This window comes from Trachypithecus francoisi, unplaced genomic scaffold, assembly GCF_009764315.1.
Source record: "Trachypithecus francoisi isolate TF-2019V2 unplaced genomic scaffold, Tfra_2.0 Lachesis_group1, whole genome shotgun sequence".
Taxonomy (NCBI): domain Eukaryota; kingdom Metazoa; phylum Chordata; class Mammalia; order Primates; family Cercopithecidae; genus Trachypithecus; species Trachypithecus francoisi.
In genome coordinates this window covers 49134926-49161315 of record NW_022681454.1, presented here as the reverse complement: position 1 = coordinate 49161315, position 26390 = coordinate 49134926, and positions in this window count along the sequence as shown.

Sequence of the window (26390 nt, the reverse complement as noted above, 5' to 3'; positions counted from 1 at the left end):
GCTACAGAATACCAAGAAAAATAAACAAAAGGAAAAGAAAGAGGCAGATGTATTTCCCTGTCCCAAGGGGTGCCATTTCCTAATAGAAGGGAGTTCTGGGCTCCAATTAAGACATGAGCAGTTGGACTACTACAATCCTCAGGAGAGAAGCCAGGTATATTTATGTAAGAAAAACAGTAAATCCAAGGAGAGTCAACCCTCGCCAAAGCCTAGACGTTTAATCCTTTACGTTGTTAAGGAAAAGGTTTCTGTTTTCCCAGGACCAAAATTCCAGATGCAATAGTATGTGTATATTCTTTAGTGCAGGCAGTGAGGCTCAATGAAAACTACATCTGTACCTCCATCTTCAGCAAATTTCTGGTAACTTGCCAGGGTCCAAGTTTTCCTGGGTGTTAACATCTCAGGGTACATTGTATCAGGGTGACCAGGAATTTTGCAGACAGCATTTTGGAAGTACAGAAATAGGTGAGATCCAATTACAGGGGGATGTTCTATCTGGCTGTGATCCTTCAGTCTCACATTTTGGATTCAGATGGGCAAGGAAGGAGCCATCATACTTAATATCCTGAGAAAATAATTTTTAATAACGCCTCTCTATGTGACAAAATTATTTTCAGTAACAGTTATAAAATGAAACAAAAATTAATAAGAGCCAGAAAAGAAATGTAGGGGTTGACATTTGAAAAACTTATCTCTCTATCTATCAATCATCTATCTATCTATCTATCTAGCTATCTAATTATTATTTTTTTTTTTTGAGACAGAGTTTTGCTCTTGTTGCCCAGGCTGGAGCATAGTGGCATGATCTCGGCTCACTGGGCAACCTCCGTCTCCCAGGTTCAAGCAATTCTACTGCCTCAGCCTCCCGAGTAGCTGGGATTACAGGCGTGCATCACCACACCCAGCTAACTTTTGTACTTTTAGTAGAGACAGGGTTTTGCCATGTTGGCCAGCCTGGTCTCAAACTCCTGATCTCAGGTGATCCACCCACCTCGACCTCCCAAAGTGCTGGGATTTACAAGTGTGAGCCACCACACCCAGCCTAGTTTAATTTTTTATAGGCATGATATTATATGTATTTATTATATGTAATATCATGCTTATAAACATATATATTTATTATATATAATATCATGCCTATAAAAATTAAATTAGCCCAGCTGTAGTGGCTCTTGCCTGTAACTCCAGCACTTTGGGAGGCCAAGGTGGGTGGATAATTATATGTAATTATATATAACTATATAATTATATACACTAATTGTATATAACTATATAATAATTATATATAACTATATAATTATATATAATAATTATAACATAATATGTCTGTATAAAATTAAATTTAAACATTTAACATGAAATATACAAAAATGAGACAAAATTATAGATTAAAATATTTTAATTATTGACATGTTCTTTGAAAAATATTGTATGTGATAATATTGAATAATAACATTACAGTCTGTTTTTAAGCCGTCACTTCAGAAAATTTGTCAGTGATGTTGATTGATCTCTGCATATGCATATTCAGTACACAGTATGGTTAGATGTGTCAATCTATTTTTGCTCATAGTTCATTGAATAACACTTTTTAATTAATTTGTAATTTGAAACATTTCTTTTACATAAAACAACAGATATCTAAAATAATTAGGAAAAGGCTTAAACATAAGAATACACTTGTCAGAAGTTCCTAAATAATCCCATTTCACAACAATTTCAGAAATTGTAATACTATCCATTTTGTTTTTCCCTCAAGATCAACTTTAGAAGCTTGAAAATGTCTCTGCAGTTGAAACTTTTCCACTAAAAATCTTTAGCATAAAATTTATCATAATTTTTTACTCTATTCTGTAAATATTTCTGAGGTCTTTAGTGTTTTGCAAAAATCAGAAATTGGCTGGACATTAGTGAATACTGGCATTATTTAATCCATTGCTTAAGAATGAGTTGTATAATTGAACTAACTGAAGTTCTGCTTCTTTGTCTTTACAACTACCGTATTATCATAGTTTATTTGGAATCTACTGTTTAAAGACATGCATATGTAATACCACAGGGGTGGGAGACAAATTGTGGCCAAAGCAAGCTTCAGTAAATGGTACAATTAAAAGTTCTCTGAATTAACTTTTGTAGAATATAATGTTTATCAAAGGATAAGCAATACAAATGTGATGATTTGAAGTTTATATATATTATTAAAGTTCAATCCTATCTGCAGCAATTGTTTTAAACATAGACCAACAAAAACAATTTTCTGGGGGGAGTATTATTGCCATTGCTTAGAACTGCCAGTGCACTGTGAGAGTAAAAAGCAGACTAACTTCTATTTGGTTTTATTATTGTTTTTAAATTCTGTACAGACTCCCCAGTGCCCACACTAGGAACAGTTCCACCCCCGGTATGCCACTGGGAACAGGTCTGTAGTGACGTCTGCCTGATTTGAGTTCTGTTCTTCCCCCAGCACCTCGGACAAGTTACAGAGCTAACCTCAAGCTTTTCTCCCTTCCATACCTGAAAGGTGAGTTTCTGACATGGAATTATTTGGAGAGAGAAAGAGAAAAGAACCCCAAAACTACCCCCCACTCCAAAAAAAAAAAAAAAGTTTAATCTCTAATGAGGCATTCTGCTGTAAGGGTAACACTAATCTTCACCCTTTGTAACAGTCTTGGTCTCCAGTGACCTGACCTATTAGCAATTGTTGTCTTTGGGGTAGATGTGGAGAGAAAACTTGTGCTTCCCAGAGAGGCCAACCTTTCACAGATTGCAGGCAGTGCTTTCAGAAGTGAGAAACAAGCACTCTGTGTTCACAGCCCAGCGTTGGGTCCCTCCCAAGGTCTGTCACTGATCTGTTGTGCAAACGTGGGCCAATTGCTTAGTCTCTCTGTGCAGAGTATCTGTAAAGTGGGGATAGCAGTAGTACCTGCATCCTAGAGATTTTGTGATGATTAAATGAGAGGCACCTAGAACAATGCCTGGCATATAGAAAATACTCAATAAGTACAATTAATAGTTTTCCTCTTTTGTATAATGGTCATTAAGAAATGCATGAAAGAAATGTGCAAATCAAGAAAGACAATTCTTTCATGCGTTTAAGTAAGTGCTCTAAAAATTTTGTTTCTGAGACTAATCTGATTTTAGTTTACATAAAAGCTGGTTTATCTTATTAGGCATATTATTTAAAAGGGCTACACCATCTAGACAGCATTCCCACTCTAGATAAATGGGAGACTGGATGCAGTCTGAGTTTGCATGGTAAGAGAATCTGGGATCTGAGGGAAAGTTTAACTGCACAGTGACTCAAATTCCCTAGAAAATCTATGGAAACAGCCCAATTATAGGGGATGACTTGAGTCTAAGGGAGGTTGATCCCCTTTAACAGCTTGCAATTTAATGCTTGCCACTATCCAAGTTTAGGCCCTGGCAACTAGTATTTCAATTATTTTTATCCATTTGTGCTTCTTTTCAAGAACCTACCGCACTTCTCTGCCAACACTGAAGTTAAATAGGAAGACTAACAGATTGAAGCTTTGTTTCAAAGGAGTTTCCTTTGTTTCAGCTTCTTAACTCTTAAGCTTCACTTTTGACAACTTCTAGAATCTAGCATTCTACTTCACTACCATTTTACCTTAATTTCCTTCACCTATCCATTAAGACAGTTTCCTCACTGTACCTGCTTATTCTCTTTCCAGTCTTTTTTCCCCTTCTCTTTACCTCTAATACCTTTTCTCTATAGTGTAGAGGAATATTGTCTCTGTCCCAGCATAAGATGAAGAAACTGACTTAGAATGCAAAATGACTTGCTTAAGTTGACATGTTTTGTTTACTCCATGGCAAAGTTGATCCTAGACTTCTGATTTCTAGTTTCGTTATTTTATTCTGAGTAGCTGTTGCAATTGGATTTCAGAATGCAGGTGTAGCATTCCCTTCCTTCACAGGTATTTCAGTAGTTGGGATCTGCTTTTCACTTTCCTTCCAACAGACAACAAGAGACCCTGCAAACTCTTACAAGTTTTAATGAGATTCAAATTGGGACACACACACGTGTGTATGTGTGTGTGTAAGTGTGTTTGTGTGTGCTGAAGATGTCAGGGTGGAGAATAAAGCTAAGGGATAGGGTAATATTTAATTGACAGGTAATTTTGTTATGAATGAGTATTTGAGGCCATACCATTTCAAAAAATCCTTCCTTTTTGATCTGGTTTCTTCAGTCCACAGACTTGCACACCACCCCGCGGTCCCTTTGATCACTTTTGGCCAGTGACCTCATAGTCCTGAATGTTAATTTTATAGCTTCTAGTTGGCATTTTTAAGAACAAGTGCTTTGTCCTCTGTGGTTTTTGTTGAACAGAGACATGGATTGTAAGCTAGCATATTCTCACTCTCATTTGAAGCCCAAAATAAAAGTTGGTCTCCCAGGTGTCATAGTAATAGGCAACACAAAATGTAAGTAAATGTATTTCAATGGAATTTTGGTAGATATATGTAAGAAAGATGGCTGCACTTAGGAGTAGGCAAGGTGCAGCATGACTCAGCGGATTTGGAGCACAGGCGCACAACCCTGCACATTATGTAACCATGCCACATGAGGTACATTAGGTAACCACTCACATGAGCTCATTCTTGGCTCAGAATCACCATTGTCTGTAAAAGGTATAACTACCCTACTGATGCTGTACATATGGTTCATGCCCAGAGAGAGAATAAAGCCATGTCACAACTGCCTATGATTCCTTGGGTGTTTTTCCAGCTACCTACCACCTGCCCACTGAGTCCCCTTGGACCTCAGCTTGGGCTCAAACCTGATAACTGGCATAGTCAGCAGGATCCCGAGGTGAGTGAGCCTTCAGTCCCTGCTGATTTTGGGTTGGCCATGTGGCTGCAACATGGGTTGTGGTAGCTGGTGGCAGCTGTGCTGCTTGAATGGGCTCCAGTGGAAACCTGGGCAGCAGTAGATGGGTCCCCCATGAGCATAGAGAAGGTGCTGAAGCAGCTGGAAGCACAGAGCATTGAGAAGGAGCAAGTCTTTGCTGGAAGCGTCAGATGGGCATTTATGACTGTGCTACAAGAAGTACAAACCCAGTCCTTGAGGGATGCAGCACAGGTAAGGGACCTCTAAGTGCAGGCAGGGTGCCTGGAGGCCCGGCTTCAGAGCTTGGAGAAAGAATTAGAGGCTGCCATGAATGCAGGCCTCGGTCTATTGTCTTAGCCAGAGACCCCCACTCAGTTTGATACTGAAGAGGAAGAGCCCAATGGGCTTGCCCAGTAGTCTGTCAGAAGGTAGATAATGAACAGCAATTGGGGCCCCAAAGGTAGGCTCAGGGACCTCCCCCAACCATAATGCAACACAATTTGTATATTGCCTATACCCCAACTGAGTGCAGGAATCAGGCAAGCAGTGCCGCTAGCATCCAGGGAAACCCGTGCCAGCCAGGATGCTTCATCTGTGGGATGAGGGAGAATATAGTATCTCCTGTTCTGCCTTTGAGATGGAAAAGCTGGGCTCCATCAAGACTCACCCCTCCCTCTGTCAGTGGTTGCAAGTGAGCAGGAGGTTAGCAGCAGGGCAAGGTGACCACACCCTGACTGAGTGGCTACAGGCAGCCAGTGGACTGTGTGGAACAATGCCAGCGAAATCCCTGAAACTGTGAATAAATGGCAGTCATATGCTGAGTGGGTGCAAGTCATCCAGGAGATGGCTATGTGGCAGACTATGTTTGACCGGGGGCCAGATGATGAATGTTTCACCTCCCACATGAGGGATCTCCCGTTGGGTTCTGCACCCCTGAGTGCCTTTGGCTCCCTAGCTGCTGTGTTCACCCCGTACATAGGGTACAGCATACATGAAATGACCACGCCATGGTGGCTCCTGGGGAAGCAGAAGGCCATCTGCAGAAGGAGAAGGTGCCCTTCCTGCAGGGGGCTCCCCCATGGGAATAAACAGGGCCCCGACTAGTGACATGCTCACAGATGAGGCTAGATTTGATTTTGGTTGGGGCTGACTGAGAGAAAATCGATCAGCAGCCCAGTGAAGTACTCCTAACTTTGTGGAAGTGTTTGTTTGGAGCAACAATTCCAGAAAATGCCCTACGGGGAGAAAGACATTGCTGTGCGACCCAGTCCTGCCCGGGCACTCCAGCTTAAAGACTACTTGCTGCAATCAGGTGTAACTGTAGTCTTTTCTGTTTGATTAGGGAACTGGCTGGGGTGCTTGGTTTGTGGGGGTCAATGGACTACCAGAGGCCACATGTGGAATTAGCAATCCACTGGTCCCCCACCAGTGTACAATGGGTACTGACACTGGTAGATACTGGCACAGATTATAACCTTGTTTATGGGAACCCAAATAAGTTTTTGGGCAAGGCTGCATACATTGCCAGCTATGGAGACTGGTCAGTGAATATGAAACCTGTATCTCTGCACCTCGGCATCGGCTGCTTGGCTTCCTGTTTATATACTGTGTATGTCCGTCCCACACTACAATACATTCTGGGGATGGACAATTTACATGGCCTGGCATTACAAAGCGTGGCCAGGAAATGCAGACTCCGAGTGTGTGCGGTGAAAATGGTGCTGCACGGATATATGCATCACCAGCCTCAGGTCCAGCTACAACCCCGACTGGTTAATTCCACTCATCAATACCATTTTCCAGGTGGGCATCTGGAGATAACTGAGACAATTAAAAAGCTGGAGGAGGGGCAGATATTGCGTGGCACCCACAGCCCCTACAATTCTCCAGTGTGGCCAGTTAGAAAGCCTGGTGGAACTTGGTGGATGACGGTGGACTATCAGGAACTGACTAAAGTAACACCCCCTTTGCATGCAGCTGTCCTGTTAATCATGGATTTGCTGGCCTGTTTGAAGATGGAACTGGGACAGTACCACTATGTAGTGGACTTGGCTCATGCATTTTTCTCCATTGACATTGCTCCAGAGAGCCAGGAACAGTGTGCCTTCACTTGGAAAGGGTGACAATGGACTTTTACAGTGTTGCCGCAGGGCTATGTGCATAGTCCCACCATATGTCATGGTCTCATTGCCATGGATTTAGCTGCCTGGCAATGTCCAGAAGGGGTCCACCTATTCCATTGTCTTGATGATATTATGAGAACCTCTGATTCTCTTGCAGATTTAGAAGCATCAGTGCCACTCTTGGGGAAACATTTGGCAGCATGCAGTTAGGCCATCAACGAATCCAAGGTCCAAGGACCTGGATTATCTGCCAGATTCTTGGAAATTATCTGGTCATGTAAGATGAAGGTCATACCAGAGGCCATCATTGATAAAATTCAGGCATATCTCAGGCCCACCATGGAAAGGCAGCTGCAAACTCTTATGGGCCTCTTGGGATATTGGAGGACATTTGTTCCCCATTTAGCTCAAATGATAAAATTGTTGTATTGGTTAAAAAAGAAGGGAGCTATCTGGGATTGGGAAGTGGCTGAGATCATCTTCCTGGCAGCCAAGTGGACTATTCAGCAGGCACAAACCCTATGAGTAGTTGACTGGGGGCGCCTGTTTGAGCTGGATGTGCATGTGACCACAGATGGTTTTGGTTGGGGCCTGTGGCAGTGTATGGAGTGCTTAAGAATGCCAGTAGGCTTTTGGTCCCAACTATGGAAGGGAGCTGAGCTCTGGTATTTCTAAATAGAGAAACAGCTAGCAGCTGTGTATGACACCCTTCAGGCTTGTGAGAGTGTGACAGGATGGGCTATAGTCATCATGCGGATGACTTACCTGACAGTGGAATGGGCGCATTCATAGGTAATGATCCCCTGGACTAGGACTGTGCAGGCATCCACTTTGGCAAAGTGGGGTGTCTATTTAGAGCAGTGGAGTACACTGAGCACAAGCATCTTAGCAGCAGGGGCTTGAGACCTGTAGTTCTAACGGAAGAAGACTTGGGACCTGTAGTTCTAATGCAAGATAAGGTCATGGGGACTGAGGCACCCTTGGACCCTGAGCAATCGCCATTTAAGGAAGGGCATCCCCCCATTCCCAATGGAGCATGGTACACAGATGGGTCTAGCCAAGGTGCTACAGATGTCTGAACCACTGTTGCAGTCCAACCTAGTACTGACATGATATGGTTTGAAACCAGGCGTGAGCAAAATAGCCAATGGGCTGAACTTAGTATGGATAGTGATCACCAAGGAGGAGACATCTATGGTAATCTGTGCCAATAGCTGGGCAGTCTATTGAGGCTTAACCTTGTGGTTAACTACTTGGAAAACACAGAATTGGCTAGTCGGCCACCAACCCATTTGGGGCCAAGCCATGTGGCAAGACCTCTGGGAAATGGGCCATCAGAAAGAAGTAACTATTTATCATGCATCAGGCCATATGACTTTGGCCACCCCCGGAAATGATGAGGCAGATGCCTTGCCCAAGGCCCAATTAGTAGAGTTGGCACCTACACAAGATGAGGCCTTGTGGCTGCACCAGAAACTGGGACATGCAGTGGGCAAGCTGATGCAACAGGTCAATAAGCATTAGGGTCTGTCCTTGCCCATGCAAGATATTTGGGAGGCTTGTCAGAAATGCCTGGCATGTGCTCAGGCATACCCTAAATGGAGGCAGTTGCCCAATGTTACACAACAAGTGATGATAGGGCGAGTGCCCTTGCCCAGGTGGCAAGTAGACTACATTGGGCCGCTGCTGAAGTTGCAAGGGTGTACACATGTGCTAACAGCTGTGGACATCGCCACAGGCCTGTTGCTCACCTACCCTTGCAGGGTGACTGGCCAACAACATACCATCTGGGCCCTGCAACACTTATGTGACCTGTATGGTTGCCCTCTGGCCATTGAGAGTGATAGGGGGAACACATTTCACTGGACAACAGGTACAACAATGGGCACAACGAGTGGACATAAAGTGGGGATTGCATGTGCTGTACAACGCACAAGCTGCAGGTATGACTGAATGATACAGCGGGCTCTTGAAGAATGGGTTATGCTTGCATGTCACACCCTCATCTTTGCAGGGCTGGAGTTCCAGGCTGCACTTGGTGCTCCAAACCTTGAATGAACGGCCATGGAAAGGCAGCCTGGCCCTGGTGGAGGGTTTACACCAGGCTGCCACCCCAGGCTGCCACCCCCATTCCATTCGGTTGCAGATACACACTACAGATAACCTCCTCTGACCAGGTATGGGAGACGAACAACTGCCCCAACACCCCTGAAGGTGGGGGAACAGAAAACCTGGCTGTGGCCATGGACCCTCCAGGCCCCCACTGCCAGTGGTTGGCCACTGTAGCTCCCTAGGGGGAGGGCCTATAGTATGACTTGCATGCCACTCCTTGGATGTTCAATACATGGCCCCCACAGTTGACTGTTCACAGGGGAACGGCCAGAGAAGGAACCCTCCTCTGGGAGACATATGTACTGTCTGTGTGGTCTATTATAAGCTACCCCGTGACTTTGGCATGGATACATGACCCAACGGAACCACAGGGAGCTGAGAAGGTGTAGTACCATTGCCCAGGGCAGAAGCCCTCGGTGGCTGCATTGTTATCCAGGGATGAAAAGTTAGCCTGTATTTTGCCTGAGGGATGTGATTTACCTCTGTTAGTACCTGTGCCTACTCTATCATTTCAACCGTAGGTTAACATGCTCCAACTGCATTGTGGACCAGGCCCACACCTACGCTGAGGTGACCAATGTTTCCAACTGTTGGATCTGCACCACCTTCCAGCAGCACTGTTCTCCCCACACTACCCAGATGCTCACATAACTGGGAGGCACGATACTCTTGGTTTTTGCAAGTATGATGAGCCCCCTGTTGGTTCTACCCCTTGGCAGTGACTATCCCTGGAGCAGATGTCATAACTGTAGAAACACTAGTCACTGCTCCTGCAGAGCACATTACTTGGGCTCTGAATTACACCCAAGTGACCCTCCTCCTGTTAACAGATGAGGTTGATCAGATCAGAAAGGTAGTGTTGCAAAACTGAATGGCTTTAGACATAGGAACTGCTGGCCAAGGAGGCACCTATGCCGTTTTAGGAATACAATGTGTGCCTTTATCCCTGACAATCCACAGAACACAACAGCATCTCTGCAAGGGGTCTTATGGGAGACTGAGGCAGTCAAGAGCCTTACTGATGAAAGCCTGCAGAGATGGCAGGCATTCCTGGGCTCTGGCCTATGCTGAGCCCTAATAGTCATAAGTACCATACCAGTAGTGAGCTGTTTCTCTCTGTATTGTTGTTGTGGGTTATGGATTCAGGGCTCTGCCCTATGGGCACGTGTGCCTACCCAGAAGACACCCTTGGCCTACGGGGTGGAGTGTAAGAGAGTTGGCTGCACTTTCGTCAGGAGGAGGCTGAGGCAGCCTTCCAGTGCAGCATGACTCAGCAGGTTTGCAGCACAGGCACACAACCCCACACATTATGTAACCACACCACGTGAGGCACATTTGGTAACCACTCACATGACCTTGTGCTTGGCTCGGAGCCTCTATTGTCTGTAAAAGGCATCACTATCCTGCTGACGATGTACGTATGGCTGGCACCCAGAGAGAGATTAAAGCCATGTCACAACTGCCTACGATTCCTCAAGTGTTTTTCCAGCTACCTGCCACCTACCCACCGACTCCCCTCAGACCTCAGCTTGGGCTCGAACCTGACAGGATAGTGCTTAATATAGTTCAGACAGGGGATTAGGTTGTTTTAAAATAATTTTTATCAATCAACATAGTAGAGCCTTTCTTTAGTCCTTTCTGAGTCTGAAAGACTTATACTATTTAAATATTTAAAAAATGAATATCAACGTTTCTGACTATTTTGACAAAGAGAATGCTGTAGGAGGCATTTCTGTAAGAAAAGTGTCCTTGGGGAAACGTTAACAAATTCTCTTTCATGTAAACTTTCAAGAAACTGACATTAAAGACATGCTTAAGACTGTCCATTTATATTTATTTCACAAATAGGAACAGCTACATACACAATAATTAAAGAACAAGTTCAAAAGGACAACTGATTTATGTCACTGTTAGGTCTTAAACCTAGAATTCCTGAAGATAAAAGTTTGGGTCTACGATTGGGCTCATCTTATATTTCTTTGGCAAAAGGTAGGAAAAATTGAGATATAAATTATCTTTGCCTCATACCCATTTATTTTCCTCCTACTACCATAGTGATCTTTTAATTCAATTTAATTATAGAAGCATTTATTCAGTAACTACTATGGACCAGATTCTGTGCCAGGTGCTCTGGATGATACAAAGTTAAATAAGATATACTTAAAACTGGGCATACTTCAACTAAATGTGCTATTGTTTTTATACTAGTGCTATGAATGGTGTAAGCAAGCCTCTCTTGAGAGAGAAGAACTTCGCAGAGAAGCAGATTTTGCTGGTGGTGAAACAGGGGAAGGTCATTCCTCGCAGAGGGAGCAGGGGAGCCCAGGTATATCTTGGAACATTTAGAGTGCATGAGGAATGTGCAGGAGATGAGGCTGGAAAGGAAGGACAGGCCAGGTTACTAAAGGACTTACCTGCATGCTCAAGGGTAACAAGGTTAAAGACTGTCTTCCGTGAGCAATGGAAGATCAACAGTGTTTATGAAGAGTATGAAGCATATGGAAGGAAAGTTCGGGTTGTTGACTCCTGATGGCCCTGAGTCTGCTGGGGAAGTGAATGGCAGGATTTCTGCTGAGACCCAGGAGTTAGCGGTGAGGTTAGGATATGGGGGAGAGTGTAGTCAGGTGTTGAATAGGTGCTGTAGGGGATAGAAAAGGAAGCCAACCGGTAATGAGCAACAAGATTGGTAAATAGTATCTAGCTAAAGATGAAAAAAGTCACAAATTTATCGTATAGCTAATTAGTATAGGTATACCAATTTTCTGCTGCAACATTCAACAGTCAAGGTACAGAAAGTTGTGTGGATATTACTACTCATTCTTAATTTCACAGACACATGTTGCTTGATGTCCTTGGAGTCCCCCAAATGCTTGTAGTCACTCATCTTTTATTAAGATCTGTAATGAAGGCCAAAAATGTGCTTTTGTGTCCTGAGGGGTGGGGTGGAAATATTTATCCAGGAATAGACATGACGCCTTTTTGACAAGAGACAAATGTTTCATTCAAATGCTGCATTTCGCATATTGGAAACTGTAATGAATTCTTTGTACCTCTCTACCTAGTTCACAATGTCAGGCCCAGGCATTGAGGCACCTCAGGCTTCCCTCACAAAAATTAAATTTAATGTTACACCCTCCAGTAAAATGGTGCATAAATCAAGCATTTGATTTGCATGGACTGTAGCAAGCAGCTTCGTTCTGGATAAATATAAACCCAACTCTGAATATTATGTCAGGGACAGGCACAAAGCAATCTAGGACTTCCAATAAAAGCCTGGTACCAAGTGTAATTCATGCTGGTATTACACTGCTCTGTGTCAAGCCTGTTATTAAAACTCTTGTTTTAACCTCCTTTTTTCATTTCAAAAGAAAATGTTTTCTTTGACCTTCCTGTATTCAGAAAACCAGTGCACACTCAAACCAGTACTATTTATAAACTGGTGTCTACTAGGACAACCATGGGCATATTTATTTTCTTTCCCCACCTACCCCTACCAACATAGAGTACAGGAAGTGGGTACGTATGAGTAATCAAATGGAAAGAAAGAAAACAAAGGGCGTGGAATAAAATACACCACAGGAGATTAGGTAACATGGATATTCACTAATGTTCTACCTTTGGCCATAGTCCCAAGAGAATGGTAAGAACAGTTTCAGGGCAGACAAGTATAAAAAAAGATGCAATAGCCAAATTTAATGCACATTTGGATGCAGAACATGCATCCAATTCAGGAAAAGTGAGTCTAACTATGCATCATTTGGTCGTGTTTCTGGCCTCCAGCATATGCTGAGTTACACATTTTCCTTATATTCATCTTTTTCCCATCACAGGCTATCTGATCTATTTTTTTTTTTTTTACTAAAAGTAAAATCACGGTAATCTGAAATTTACTGAGGCCTTGAGATAAGAAACATCTTTACAAATGCAAAATGAGCCCGCCACTTAATCCCCTAAGAACATAAATAGATCACGGACTTGCACATATTCTACTCTACATCAAGGCCTGTCATGTTTATTCTGGAATGCTATGAGGGTATTACAAACAGAGCTGGCTCCTGAAGCCAAGTGCATTTCCAAGAAGGCACAGCTGTCCAGAACACATAACCAGGTGAAGATGTGATCCTGAGAGCTGTGCTGATGATTTGGTATCTGCAGTGTAATTTCTCCCAGCTGTCCACGAACATCTGTTAGAATTTGGAATGCTTCAAGATCTGAATAGGTGAAAGTAGTTGTCTGAAAACATAAATTTATGATGTTTTAAGAATAGTACATTAGGATTCATTTGTGAATGGAATACATTAATACATATGTATTAAATGGATACAATATGTCAGTCATGGTGCTAGGTACTAAGGGGGATGTCAAAACAGAATCGGACCTAGATTCCACTTTCAGATAATTTACAAAACCAATTTAAAGTCTAAGATATATATATAACTATCTTACAAGATGAAAATGTCATAAGGTATATAGATACACAAAAGGGATCAACACATTGGAGGAAATCAGAGAAAGTTAAACAGACAGGATTTGGCTGTATAAAATGGGGGCAGTTAAAGGAGATCCAGTGGGAGGAGGGCAAGAGAATAGGAAATCCCTTGCACAGATCCTGCATGATGAATATTGACGAATTCCACACTACTGAATTAGTGGGTGAAAGAAGACAGCAGAGAGAAATGAAACTGGAAAGGTAGACTGGGGGACAGGGATAGAAGGATGGGACAGCCAGTGAATACTGGACTAAGCAGTTATTTTATTTTATTTTATTTTATTTTATTTTTCAGGTGGAGTCTTGTACTGTCGCCTGGGCTGGAGTGCATTGGCCCGATCTCGGCTCACTACAACTTCTGCCTCCCAGGTTCAAGCGATTCTCCTTGCCTCAGCCTCTCAAGTAGTAACTGGGCTTACAGGTGCCTGCCACCATGCCCAGCTAATTTTTTTTGTATTTTCAGTGGAGGGGGGGGGTTTCACTATGTTGGCCAGGCTGGTCTTGAACTCCTGACCTTGTGATCCACCCGCCTTGGCCTCCCAAAGTGCTGGGATTACAGGCATGAGCCATTGCGCCTGGCCTAAGCAGTTTATTTAAAAAAATTAAGCAATATGGAGTCATTAAGGATCTGGGGGCGAGGAAGTGACAAGGAGGCTTTATGTGGTCACAGTGTATAAGACAGATTAAAGAACAGAGACTGGTATTGAGGGGACTGGTTAGTCCTAAAGAGAAGGAACAATAACCTAAAAGAAGAGGAGCAGTGGGAACTCATAAAAAGAGACAGAGTATTATGCAAGTAGAATCCACAGACGTGGCAACAGACTGGTGAACGAGAGGAGAAGGTAGAAGATGATTCTGAGGTTTTGATTGAGTGAACAAAAGAGTCAGATAAGTTAACAATAAAACCTCAAAAAACTTAATTTTTTTCCTTTATCTTGAAAAGATCAATGCTTTTATAAAATAGAATGTAATGTAGTTGCATATGTTTTACCTGAGCTCAAAATTCAATTTACAGACTGTTGTAAGCCCTTTATTTCACACAGTAATTTGGGTAAACTTGAGTGAGTTACTTGGAGTTGGGAGAAAAAGGAGAAGCGAAATATTTCTAAGTGGTTGCTGTGCTGTGGTTATAAAATCAGCATAAAAGTTCTTGGCATTTATCATTCTGATTATTACACTAATATTTTTGGAAATCATTACAGAGAGCCAGAGTTTAGCATATCCCAAATGGAGCAAACAGCTAAGTGAAGGTACATTGACCTCGTTGATCATGATTTAAAGATTCCTATTGGAATAGAACAGCATCTAGTCTTATCCAAGTTTATTTTGAAAGTACAGTCAGTCCACTTCATGGATAAGGAGTTTTCTAATTGACTGAAACACCAAGCAGGCTGATCTCTAAGCCACTCCATCAATACCCTTACAGAGAAAACCGGCATCCCCTTAACCACCTCTCTCAGGCCAAGTGATTAAGTGTGCATTGGTCATTTAGCATAATAAATGTGAAGTCAGAGCGATTGAGTGTTGCCATGGGCCTCCTGCTGTGGAAATAAATGCCCTCCACCTTAGCATGCTTAGAGCAGACACAAAGAGTTTGCTTTAAAAGTGTTAAGGAACCATAAGCACCCTTTTAGGTTTGAAACAGAGCCTTGATGTAGTTAATCCTATCTGTCAGGCAATGTGGAAATGTGGTCTGTTATCACTACCCTCTAAATTTGAAATAAATCTATTTTAATGGAAAACAAAAAGTGGTTCTTTAGTGATCATTTTCTAAAATGTAACATGCACCTCCTTTAAAGGGCATTTCTACCAGTATGGGGGAAATCATATGAACCTTAGAAATAGCTACTAGGGAAGAAATGAAGACTCCATTTTGAAAATTTCCTCTTTGCTCTCAGAAATCAAAGAAAGAAGAGTGCATGTTGCAATGACAGAATCTATTTATCACTAAGCAAATGCACAAAAGACGCTGTTCTTTCTTAAGATTCTTCAGCGTATTAAGGAAATTAGCTATATTAAATTCACCAAGTTTCCGATTTTGTAAACTTATTAAGCCAACAAAATTGCTAGTACAGTCTGGTTATTAATTCTAGTTGTCTCTGCCTAGATTATTTGATCCAGGTTATTGCTACTGTAGAAGAGACACACTTTCATATAAAATGAAGCAAATGTTTGATCAAATTAGGTGCTATCATTCGAGGCAGGGCATATTGAAATTAATATCCTCCCATGTCCACCTGCCATCCGTAGAAATTTGCCTCTGACCTGCAATAAATAGTTGTGGTTCTTGAGCTATTTAAGCCTGATTAAGGTATTTGTTATGCATTTGACAGTACACAATAGTGCACAATGTCAATTCTCAGCTGTCATCATTATGATTAAAAAGGGTAGAAGAGAATGACCCCCATGTGGAACAAGTTGTAATAAATAATGAGAATGCCATGAACCTCTAACGCAATCACAGGATTTAGCCAAAGTGAATAAAAACCCTAGCAAGATCTCTAACCAAAAAAGTTGCCAAACAGATTATGCTCATTTTTCTTATTCATAAAAATTATTTTTTGTTGTCCAGCTGTGTAATATCCTCAATTGTTAGGGGATCTTGTTATGAATACTAATGAGAAGAATGCAGTTGACTTCAGAGAAGCACCCCAGATAACCTCCCTGTTAAAGGTTAGCTTATTGGAAGCTTTTTAATTTGAAAAATAATTTAGGTTAAAGGAGGCAGCCCAATCAAAATTCCAGCAAAGAGAAGACTTCAGGATTAGGAGAAATGCCTAAACCAGTGGTACAGCCGGGTTAAAAAAATCCTATAGGCATTTTAAAAACCTAGGCCTGATAAGTGTTCATTGGTTTTGCTCATCAGTCTTAAGAACGAGCCAAGTGACAGTAATTCAAGCCAGTCTGTCATCTTGAGAGGCCTCAAAGTGTGTCAGTGTAATGCCGAACATCCAATCTGGCCAACTTACTCACTGAATTGTCTCCCCCTGCTGAAGCCCACTTTTAAACAATGGTGACTTGAACAACAACAAAGACAACAACAGCAGTAAAAACAGAGTAATCACAACTTTTATTAAGAATCTACCAGGCATTGTGTTTAACACTTTTTGTGGATTATTCATTTATCAACAACTGAAGTTGATACTATTACTACCTTTTTCGTAAAAGAGGGGAAAAAGGTTAAGTAACATGCCTTGGCTATGTGGTGTATTTGGGCCTCAAACTCAGGCAGTCTAGTCATTCCTGTTCTTTCATCCATTATGCTATAATTCCTTTCTTTATGTAGTGTATGTAAACAGATTTTAAAAAAATTGAATCTTGTTTTCATTGTGGCAGAGATTGTTTTGTTTAAAAGATTCTTAAGGCTATTCTTCCTATAAAATTCTCATTCATTCATTTAAAAAATATTTATTAAGAATCTGCCATGTGCCTAGCACTGCTGATGCTAAAGGAACAAAGGATAAGATACAGTCCTTGACTTTAGAAAATCCTCTCTAAGGTGCAACTATATTCATATATGTGTCTTTTGGGCATAACCATGGTCTTCATGTTTTTCATATGCTACTTAACTAATGTGTTATAACTAACATGCTAATATGTTTTTAATATGCTACTTAACCTCAAATTTGAATTTTCATGCCAAATTTGAATTTATGAGCCCGGGCTATTATTTTTCCAAAGTGGAAGTAACTTCTATTTTTGCAGCTAAATACAAAAACAGGCTGGGCACGGTGGCTCATGCCCATAATCCCAGCACTTTGCGAAGTCATAGCAGGAGGATTGCTTGAGGCCAGGAGTTTGAGACCAGCCTAGGCAACACAGTGAGACCCTAGCTCTACAAAAAATTCAAAAATTAGCCAAACCTTGTGGCACGCGCTTGTAGTCTCAGCTACTTGCGGGGCTGAGGTGGGAGGATGGCCTGAGCCTTGGAGGTTGAGACTGCAGTGAGCCGTGTTCATGCTGCTGTATTCCAGCCTGGGTGACAAAGGGAGACCCTTTCTCAAAATAAATAAATTAATTAATTAAATTAAAAAATACAAAATAAAAATAAAAATAATCAGGCAATACTTAGTAACACCAAGGAAAAAGTGAAATCCTCTATAATCCTTATCCAGTGACAACCATTATTAATACTTTTGTGCATTTCTAATTTTCTTCAAGAATTTTTCTTTGCCCTTTTTAACACTATCTTTAGTGTTTTATAACATGCTCAGGATATGTATTAACAATACTAGGTGGAATGTCCTTCTTTTCTTGGTCAATAAATACAAATTTACATAATCATTCCTAATTATGCATAGAATGTTATTTACCCATGCTTTATTTTTTTCATCCCCTTTGTTGGACATTTAAATTGTTTCTAGTGTTTTTACTTTTGTGAACAATTTTTTGATGGCACACTTGTACATCATTCTCTTCATTCTTATTCCTTTAAGATTAATTTCCAGTAATAGAATTGCCAAGCCAGAGACAACGCTTCCCTTAAGAAAAGCCTGTGATAAAAATATATGGAATACTCTCTAGATAGTTTGTAGAAAGTTTTACTCTTACGAGTATTGCATGAAATTGCCGATTTTCTAACCCATCATGGTCAGTATGATGAAAATGCACAGTGTTTATATGGAGATTGATCACAATACAATATTTTATATATATTATTTCATACATGCCTTATAACTCCCTGTGAAATAAGTAGGGCCAGTTTATTATCTCCAATATATGGTTGAGGAAGCTGAAATTTCTCAAGGTGAGATTCCTCTGGATCTAGCTGCCCATCACGATGATATCTCCAGCCCATTTTGTTTCTGATGCTAAACATCGAGAGAAGAGTAAATTTTGCTTTACCTAAGTAATAGTCCTTGATTAAAGACCTTTCATTGTATATTTTTTTCTTCCAGACAGGCCTGATAGAAGTCAGTCTGACTCTTCCTTAACCACTTTAAGCCCCAGTAGCCGGCCCAGATCCTCCCACGATTCTTGCTGCCTCCTGAACTGCAGTGTGAGCAAATGAGGTAAGTACAAAATATTCCTACACCACTGGCTCCATGCTCTCCTCATATTCAATCATGAAGACTAATGAACCAGAGATGATTACGGTGGTAAAAATCCAAATGCAGATTTTTGCTGTCCTTACTAATGAGAGAAAAATATAGTAGAACATTGGCCTAAAGGCTCCAGATGCGATTCCTTTGTAACTTAGAGTGCATTAAAAAAGCTTCAGTCAGCAAGATAAGTTAATTTTTTTATGACCTTTATAAACTCTTTTAGCCTGTATCTGGGAGCTTCTTAAAGATTAAATTTCAAAAAATCCTTTTAGCTCAGGCCAACACAGCATCTGAGTCTTTTTTGCTTCAAAGGCTACATCCAAAATCTATAAAAAAATTCTGTTCATGACAATTATTGTCAAAGTAATGATTAGCTAACATGTCATTTTTAGTTTTTACTGTTCTTGCCTCTGAGACTAATCCAATAAAGCTCACTTCTTCTTAATGTAAAAGTTGCATGAAGGATGCATTATTCCCAGTTGACTTTGCCTACATTTGCAAATTCTTGAAAAAGCAAATTGAATTGTCACTAGTGGCACCTCTTTCACAGGATGACTGTTGGGTCAAAGTGAGGGTGTAGGGCACAAATATCAAGATTTTTCTTAAAAGAAAAAAAATCCCCACCCTAAGAAATGTAAAGCTGTATTAATATATAATTGAGGTCATGGACATTAGTAGACCACGTGGCACAGCTACCCAAGGTGATTGGGTATAATTTTGCAGGAGGAGGAATGCTGGAGGAATGTGAAGGGTTCTTCACTGATGGCATCACACATTTAATTTGTTACGTGAAGCATGTAGTTTCTTCTCACCTCTTTGGTTGTAGGATATCTGCTCCTTTTAAACACGGTGCTTTTGACTGGCTTGATTGGTAACTACAACAGTCATCATCCTAGGCATCTGTCACTACTTCTATTACATCCAACCCACTGACCCAGAAAATCTGTGGTTGACACAATTGATTTCTCTAAAAGATTCATTCAGCGTTTATTTTATTTTTGACATCCACCTACAAGGTCCCACAGAAATTTAGTCCCTACATCTCTGTGTAAGAGAAACACAGCCCTTTATAAAAAGTGCATATCCTGAAGTGAGGAGCTGGAACAAAGCAGGAGTCTTGCTTAGAATGATTCACTGAAGTAACTGGATTTATTAAGATGTATGTGAACTTTGGTGACTATGCCATTGAAGACATTTGTGCTCACCTCATGAGAGGCTGCCACCGGAAATAACAATTAATAATAATAATAAAAGGAAAGAAAAGACTCAAGTTGTAAGACTTATTCTTGTATCATCAAACTACTCTGAATCTTAACCTTCTCTATGTTTCTTTCCCTTCTTTCCTCTTGGGATGCCTTCCTTTAGATCCCAGAAAGCATCTTGGTTTCAAACGAAGATATACAAACCACATGGCTTAAATAGATGCTTGACAGTTATCTATTACTTCCCGTGTATATTACCGTGCTACCTCATTATATAGAAAGGTTACATGATTCTTTTTTCAAGGCATATAGATAATTAACTGCCAGATTCAGAATTCACCCTTAATTGTTTATCTTATAAATATATTGGCATCTTCTCATGTGCTCTAAAATCTAATGACCTGGCTTGATCATGCATCATCCTATGAATTTGCTAAGAAATGAGCAATGGGAGGGAATACAGAGGTCTGTATAAAATGGCAGTAGTGGTCTTTGCTTACTGAATTCATATATCTAAGTAGATTAAATTATTTCTCTTTTTATCTTGTTAGCTAAGAATTTTCAGCTTCGGCTGAGCCCCAGGTCCAATCAGGTATACTTAATATTTAAGATTTTAAAAATTGTTTTTCTAGTAATCAATATCAATAGTATTTTATTTTTATTTTTAGTAACTTAATGGTAATATGCAAGTGCCGCATTTTCTGGGGAAATCCTTTTTTCTAATTTGACATAGGACAATATAAAATGTTTTATTGACTATATACATAACTGTTCAGAAAGCTCTTATAGTGAATATCTTTCGTCAATTTCTTCTGATTCTACTAAATGTTGTTTTCATTCCGTAACAAGAAATGAATGAAAGCAATGATTTTGGAGAGGAGGCAGTATCATTGGCTCTTTCAAAGATAAAACACTTCCAAGGGTCCTAGAGCTGAGTTTTGCTATAGTGCCACCATGAAAGATCTGAAGATCATTATTTACTAGAAATAAAGGACCAAGGCAGAAATCGATGACTACAACACTAGATTTATGTTTCCATTGCTCTCTATATACATCTCTATTTGTCCTAACTTCATGGGGAGGATATTTAATACATAATGGAAGGAGTCTGTTGCTTTTGATTTATCTTTTGTTTATTATTTTTGGCATTCCATAGAGAAATTCTGGAAATCAATACTGTCTCTCTGTGTGTGTATGTCTGAGTACCTTGGGCACAATATATATTTAAAGGTTCTAAAGGGACAAAGAAACCCCCTCACTGGCTGAGCTCTCTTTTAATATATCAAATTATAACATTTACTCATGAAAGAGAGTTGCCTTTCTTTCTGTGTATGTTTTACATGACATTGTGAGCACAGTCACAAAGGCTAATTTAATCACAATCACAACAGCAAGATGATGCTTTGTGTATTTAAATTTATAGACTATTGTGGCCGGGCGCGGTGGCTCATGCCTGTAATCCCAGCACTGTGGGAGGCCGAGGCGGGTGGATCACAAGGTCAGGAGATCGAGACCATCCTGGCTAACACGGTGAAACCCCGTCTCTACTAAAAATACAAAAAATTGGCCTGGTGTGGTAGGGGGCGCCTGTAGTCCCAGCTGCTCGGGAGGCTGAGGCAGGAGAATGGCGTGAACCCGGGAGGCGGAGCTTGCAGTAGGCCGAGATCACACCACTGCGCTCCAGCCTGGGCGACAGAATGAGACTCCGTCTCAAAAAAAAAAAAAAAAAAAAATTTATAGACTATTGCTCCCTCCTAGAGCCCAAGTGATTCTCACCAATTCTAGCTAATTCTCTCTTAGCAATTTTATTAGAGAATTAAGATATATCTTAGGTTCATGTGGTAGATGAAGGTGCAATTCATAGAGGTGTTATGAAATTTTAAATTTACTGTGAGTGAATAATGGGATAGTTGGTAATGCAGATGAGGTAAAATGAACCCTGTCTTTAAATAGTTTCTAATTACATATTTGGACTTAAAAACTACAGGTAATCAACACTAATTTCTCAAGACCATGTGAACAGGAAATTAAAGGAAGTGATATGTGTTGCTATTGCATGAATTTATGACAGCTGGATAGAAACTCAGAAGGACAGAATACATGAAAAAAAAGGATGAAAGTAGCAAGACTGTCCAATGTCACAAAACACTGGAACGGCTCCGTAGTAATTTCCAGCGCCCCCAGACTGGCTCTTAGTAATGTTGTCTTTTTTTTTCTTTTTTCTGGTACAGAGACCAGAGAGAATTTCAAATTGGTTCTTCCTCTGGGGTTCTGGTTTCTTGTCGGAGAGACTTGCCTCACTCATGGCTGGTTGTAAGGACGAAGGTTATTGACTCTTTCTTCAGAGTATGACAATTTCATAACAATATAGTAAATGATAAACTGATTATAAACAACCACAGGAGAATACTTCTTATATCTAGTGTCAGTGTGCTGGATATAGAGGTCCAAAAGAAATTAGGAATATGTATTTGAAGTTCAGGAAAAATGACTACATATATAGGACTTGTCAGCATAAGGATAATTGAAGTGATTGGAGTGGTTAAGCTTTCCCTGGGAAAGTATTAGTTATAAAATGCAGGCAGAGGACAAAATCTTCAGAAATAGCAGCCCCCCAAAAGTTATGAGGATTCCTAGAAGACTGAGAAAGCAGAGTTAGAATAAGCAGTAGTGTTATAAAAATAGTGTGCAGTTAATGCCACAGAGAGGCCACGCAGAATCAGAATTTACATATGTTCACTGGGTTGACCTCAGGAGGTAATTGGCAACCTTTGCATTAACAGTTTCTTTGGCTAGGTAATACTAGGTAATAACCATAAGGTTACTTTGGTTACACTTAAAAAATGACAAGTGTTTGCACTTGTAATTTTCTTGATCAAAGTGACACCTATTTGAATATCAGTCAACATTTCTACCTAAGATGTTTCTTAGCTAACTTCACGTTTTTCATCATCCCCCCAAAGTGAATGCACTTTTTGGAAAGGAGCAGTGGAATCATGTTCCCTTTACTGAGTTTAAGCAAAGAATTGCTATATATATATATATATATAAAATATATATAAAATATATATAAAAATATTTATATTTTTTATATATATAAAATATATAAAATATATATAAAATATATTTTATATAATAATAAAATTATTATATAAAATTTATATAAAATTATATATATTTATTAAAAAAATAAAAAAATATAAAAAAATATATATAAAATATATAAAAAATATATAAAATATATAAAATAAAATAAAATAAAAAATAAAATTTATATATATATAAATAATATACATACATACACACATATATATACACACACACATACACATACACACTTTATTTTGTCGATTGTGATGAAAACCTTCACTGAATTTTGGGAATATTTGTTTGCTCACTAAAGTAAAAGGGATTAGAGAAGCAAACACTTCTAAGATGAATGTGGTACTCCACAGATGATCAGCTTAGCCATGACCCTCCTACCGGTCCAGTTTGCACACACCACTCTCCAGTTGGTTGTTCCTCACTTCTGAGGCTTCCACTAATTTAGGCCAAGCTGTTTGTTTTTTTTTTAATCATCCACCAGCCCCTGAAGTTTGTCTAAATTGTATGCCTAGAGATGTTGTTTATATGTATGTTTTCATTATGAATGTTATTAAAAATTAATGGCTAGCAAGTACTATTTACTATGTATTATACACTACAATAAGCATGTTAAAAGGGTTGTTTTATTTGATTCTCTCTCTCACACAGAAACCTGTAGGTAGTGTTATTATCCCCATTTGATGGATTGCATAATTGAGACTCTAGTTCACACAAACACTAGGTGGCAGAACAGGGGCTTGAATTCAGGTATCTCTAGTGTTGAGATTCTTGATTTTAACTACTACTTATACTGCTTCCTAGTTATTTGTATGATCAGTTGTTAAAGTATGATTTCCTACACTTTTAAATTGTGGTGCTTGACTTGTGACGATTTTGTCTTCAAATTTGGTGTAATCACAAATTTAGGTACAACACGTGATTGCAAAGCTGTGCTTGTATCTCTGTTAATTTTAATAAATGAGATACTTAAGAAGATCTTAGATACTCTATTACTTTTTGAAATGTCATGCTAAGAGTAGTAGAACACTATATGACATATTGAGACATTCTGGAAGTCAGATTTCAAATTCAAAACAATCACATTTTTAAAGAAACAAAGTAAATGATTACTAGTGTTGCCCCCTGAAAATAGGAAATAACAAATTTTTCCTTCTGCTGTTATATATGGTACCAATGTATACGATTTTATTCAATATAAAGCTACTATTTAAAAAAAATATACTTTAATACACATTGAAGTATATTGGGTATACAACATATCCCATTCTAAGCACTAAAGTAGCTCAGTTGTGAATACATTACATGATCCTATCATTTTGTGAGCTCCGATTTAGATTTTCTATGAGAGAAGCTAGAAGGTTTTAGAGAAGAGTGAAACTTGAGCAAATCTATGTTGTGGAAATAGGGAATTTCTGAATTTACTGACTTAAAAAAAAAGTGCCCCTAGGTTCATGCTAAATACACACATCACACAGTGCAGGTCTTCTACCACACTCTGTGTGGCATGGAGTTCCACCTATTGGAAGTACATCAGTTCTCTTTGGAACCATGCAAACATGGCTTTAAAATATGCATCCAAAGAGCATTATATATCTTAGTCACACACAACAAAAAAAAATTGTCCTGACTTTATACAGAACACATAGACAATGTCTTCTGAACACAAATCAGGCTCTTCTAGGAAATAAAACTTCTACACTGTATTCTCTTCACATTTTCTTTCATGAAACCCCCACACCCCCAACTATCATTGTAGGTATTTCTCAATCTACAGGATAATTTGTTCTCTTTAAAATCTCCTTTTAGGTCAGAGCCAGATCAACAGTAGGACTCTGACAGAAACAAAGTGACTGGGTTTTGAAACCCCACAAACCTCTGAAACCCACCCAAAGCAGCCAATTACCAAAGCCCTTGCTCCCTTGCAGAGAACACTGGCAGTAGTCAGAGGGGCAAATGTGCATCAGCTGAATGAACACCCTCCCTGGGGAGGCTGGAATTCCCTGCTGCTTGTCAAGCTACAGTCGATGTGAACAAACCTGTCAGTTTGTCGGCCTTTTCTCATTCTGTACCACATGCGGGGTGTTTTCAGGTGGCACAGTCTCTGAAAATACCAGAATTGGGTTCCAACATTTATCAATAACAATTTATAACTGATAGCTTTCTGGAAAAAGGTAGAAATCCAATGAAGCCTAACAATACAGCCCCCACTAAGGTTTCCAGGCCTGGGATCAATGTCATCAGCGAAATTTATGGGAATGCCATGCAACTCTCTGAGATGCAGTGGCATTCTCTGCAACCTGTCTTGGATTCCATCAATTATGGTCTAATAAGGTCTTTCCTGCCACAGGAGACATCTCTCTCAGTAAGGCTTTCATTCTGCCGCTGCCTCTAAGATGTATATGTAAAAACAGTTGTTTTTCTGTTGCAACTGTGGTCCTCTGAGAGAGAGGTCTCCATGGGCTTTGTCTGCCTTTCTGGGTTCTGGCAAATCACTGTGGTTTCTTTTACTGAATCTGTTTGCTCCAGGGTATCTGAACAGCCAGATACCAGCTCCCGAAATCTCTCTGAGGTGAAACAAACACTTGTCCATAAAAATTTCACATTCCCTGCATATTTTAAAACTGTGAAATTGACATATCTAGCTGAATATGAATATTATGGCAGCAAAGCTTGTTTGTGGAAATAATGTGAAGTCCAGAGCAGAGGAGTGGACTGTGGTATATTGGATACGGTTTTGCTCTAAATTTTTAGCTTCCTCAACATGTAGGATACAGAACTGTGAGCCTTGGAGCCTTTGATTCTCCCTCAGGACAATTCTAGATCATCCTGGTGGTGTCCTCAGGGTTGACTTCAATGTATATTTAACTTACTCCAGGCTGTCTCTTTGAGAGGCTAGTGTGTGGCTCACTCTAGAGGATTCCGGATTCTCTGAAAGAACTCTCAGTCATTCAGGAGAAACAGATTTCACTTCCGTGATGGACCCAAGCAATATACACTCATACATATCCACATTTCTACACACATTCATTATATGCACACATAATATCCATGCACATGTATACGCATGTATTTCCATAAGTTTTAGGAAAGCTGCTTTAGGAATGTTATATTTTAATAATGATACATGATTACTTGTCATACTTTTTCTCTGGATGAATAATGCTTTATTTTCTTAATGTGATCATAGCAGCCTTAGGTCAATAATGGGCTGCGGACAGAAGCCAGCCTTCCTTCTAAGACTTAAGTCACATCCTTGATTCAGAATGAGGTCTCAGGCTATGTATAGCAGGCTTCTGAATTAAAGTCTGGTGAGGGAGAAAATCTAGACAGGAAGAAATGGGAAACTCTCACTTTATCAAGGTACCACCTGTCCTTTACTCTTCTTAAATATCCTTATTGCTAGTTACTCTATCATGGGTAGAGTACCCTTTTCACCGTTAATAATATGGGGGACAAATCCAA